Genomic DNA, 3,464 nt, shown 5'->3' with positions numbered 1-3,464 from the left:
TGTTATGTTTGAGGAAGTAGAACATCTTTGTTTGGTTTGTTTTGTTTTAGTGTTCTCTGTGTTTAATACAATAGACCTTTCTCAGTCGACCCCTCCCGATTCCAGTCGTCCCACTGTTAGCACTCAACTCGCCATTCATGCTTCTTCCACATCGTCTCTGACTTCCAATTGATGTCATCCCTCCACTAGCCATCATCAATTCCAACAACCATCATCAACTACAAAACCTAATTTCAAATTGGCCCCCCAAATAAAACGGTGTCGTTTGGTTGCACTGCCCTCCATCGCGGGGACTATTTGTCCCTTAAAAAATGATGTCATTCTCTTTTGCCCCAAAACGACGTCGTCTTGTCCTGCAAGCACAGGGACCAAAGTGTCCTCGACGTGAGGCGTCACTCTTAACCCGACACGTCAGCCAGGTTACCTCCACGTAGGACGTTAACCTTAGACTTGACCGGCTGAACCTGGTGTGGGGACGTATCTGGTGTGTAGCTAAGAAGGTCAGGGACAAAATTTTAGTTAAATTTTGTTGGGGACAAATCTGTCTAAACGTGAATTTCTTGGGGACCTATTTGGGGTATTACTCATTCTTTTTTCTCCATCAGATTTTGTTCTTCATGAGTCATGTGGTGTGTAGCACCCAAATCTGGATACCAGTTTGGATCCTGGACTGTTGCTAGTGTTGATTGCATGTTGCAGAAGTTAGCTTCAGGCTAAGCAAGCTGATCTGAGCTGCTGTGATTGTATCCTTCTCTTCCATAACTTTCTTCTTCACACTGGTCCTCACTGTACCTATACCAACAGGTTCTTCCAGTTTGTCCAAACTTGTTGCACAACTGACATTATGGCCTGTCATTTTCATATCCTCTAGTACTATACAATCTGCCTCCTCTGCTAAACTGACCTCTTTCATTTGTGAATTGTGCATCATTTGCTGAATCTTGTGCTAGCCTTCCTTCACCAGAAAAATTTCTACCTCCTCTAAATATTTTTCCTCCTCTTCTTCTAAATCCACCTCTGAAGCCTCCTCTTCTTGCTTGTAGATGCTGGTTATAGTTTTTGAATTGTGTTATATTTGCTTGCATAAACGCTTCAGGTTTTCTGAATTTTGCAAGCATGCTTTCATGAGCTAGTAGCAATGCTTCCAACTCAGCAACGATTATGCTTTCTGACCTGGCAAGTAATGAAGTGTAAACTGAGCAGTACTCTTCTGTTAAGCCATTCAAGATCGCGCTCACATGATCACTTTCTTTTATCATCTCTCCTACAGAGGCCTGTGCGTCAATTGTGCCTTTGATAATTAGTATATACTCAGTTACAAATCCTCCAATTTGGAGAGTGTTGAGTTTGTTCTTCAACTGCATCATCTTGGCTTTGTTTTGTAAGGAGAAGTAATCTTCCAACCTTTTTCACACCTGCTGTGTATATGTTCCTACCATCCTGGTGGTGAAAGGCTTGCTCATAGAGGCTAGCAACCATGATTTTAGAGGTGCATCTTGTCGTTTTCACTGCTAATATTCTGGATTTGCAGTTGTATTTGTTCCATCTTCCGAAGTCGTGAACTGTAGAGGAACTCATTGTCCTGTAATGTGGCTCGGCATATCGTTTCCTTCTATTGTCGAAATTGCTTGATCCTTCCATTGCAAAAAGTTTTTCTCATCCAATTTCATTGAAATTGGAGTTGCTGTGAATCTTTGAGCCATGATTGTTCTTGAATCGTAGTGTGTGAAGCTGTAAAGCTGAAGGCTTTGATACCATGAAAGGTACCAAGCCTCAGAGTGAATTCAGGGAGAGGAGAGAAAGAAGAATGGGGCTGAAAGCATGTGTAATTGTGTATTGAACTAAAGCGAAAAACTGTTACTGTACACATGAGTATTGGTATTTATAAACACAGCTGAACTTTCTAACAACTAACTTGATCTATAACAGCTAGTAACTAACTGTAACTAACTGAATAATTAAACGCTGACCTAGAAGCTTCTGCTGAGTCAGCAAAAATCCACTAATTCTAATAGAAAAATTGAATCATAGCTTACTAGACTAACCAACTAAATGAACAATGCTAACACATGCAAGCTTAGACTAACTGGATCATGACCGATAAGCATGCTGTATGTATTATATATAGGGGTGTGCATGGTTCAGTTTTTCTATAAACTGAACTGAAACTGCACTAAACCATTTTAAATGGTTTAAAAACTGAACCAAACTGCTTTGTCACATATGAAACTGGTTCTAAACCAGTTTATAATACAGTGCACCAGTTTAAACCAGTTCATAAAAATAAAACTGGTTTTAATTAAAAAAACCAGTTTAAACTGGTTTATAGACTAAAACTAGTTTTCACACTCTCCTTCTTTCTTTCCCTCTCTCTCTCCCCTCTCTCTCCCCACACTCTCTCTCCCCACTCTCTCTCTCTCCCCTCTCACTCTCTCTCTCTCCTCTCCCTTTCTCTCTCCCTCCCTCCCTCCTCCCTCTCTCTTTCTCCTCTCCCTCTCTCTCCTTTCTCTCTTTCTTTCTCTATCTTCTTCTCTCCCTTTCTCCCCCTCCTTTCTCTCTCTTCCTCCTCTCTATTTTCCTTTTCCCTCTCTCTCCCCTTCCCCTCTTTCTCCCATCCCCTCTCTTTGTCTTCATCTCTCTCTTCCTCTCTCCCTCTCTCTTTCTCTCTCCCTTTTCTCCCTTTCTATCCCTTTCTCTCATTCTCTCTCTCCCCTATCCCTCTTTCTCTTTCTCTCTCTCCCCTTTCCTCTTCCCCCTCTCTCTCTCTTTCTCTCCCTCTCTCCTTTTCTCCCTCCTCTCTCTCTCTCTCTTTCTCTCTCCTTCCCCTCTTCCTCTCTTTCTCTTCTTTGCTCCCTCTCTCTCTCCCTCCTCTCTCTTCCTCTTCTCTCTCGCTCCCCTTCTTTCTCCCCCTCCCTCTCTTTGTCTTCCTCTCTCTCTCTCCACCTTTTCCTTTTCTCTCTCTTCCCCTCTCTCTCCCTATCTCCATCTCTCTCTCACTCCTCTCTCTCTCCCCTGCCCCTCTTTCTTCCCCTCCCCTTTCTTTCGCTCTCCTTTTCTCCCTCTCTATCCCTTTCTCTCATTTTTCTCTCTCTCCTATCCCTCTCTCCCTTTCTCTCTCTCTTTCTCTCTCTTTCCTTTTCTCTATCTCTCTCAATTTTTCTCCCTCTCTCTTCCTCCTTCTCTCTTTCCTTGCGCTCTTTTTTCCCTCTCTTCTCTTTTTTTCTCTCTCTCCTCATCCTCCTCCTCTCTCTCCTCTTCTCTCTCTCTTCTCCTTCTCTCTCTTATTTTGGAAAAAAGAGAAAGAGAAAGAGAAGAGGGATATAGAGTGAGAAAAGGATGAGAGAGAAAGAAAAAAGAGAGAAAGGAAGGAGAGAAAGAGAACAAGGAGAGAGAGGAATGAGAAAAAAGAGAGAGAAAAGGATAGAGAAAGAAGGAAATGAGAGAGAGAGAGAGAGAAATAAGGG

Source organism: Arachis duranensis, chromosome 10, assembly GCF_000817695.3.
Source record: "Arachis duranensis cultivar V14167 chromosome 10, aradu.V14167.gnm2.J7QH, whole genome shotgun sequence".
NCBI classification, from domain to species: Eukaryota; Viridiplantae; Streptophyta; class Magnoliopsida; order Fabales; family Fabaceae; genus Arachis; species Arachis duranensis.
This window is presented reverse-complemented; position numbering follows the sequence as displayed.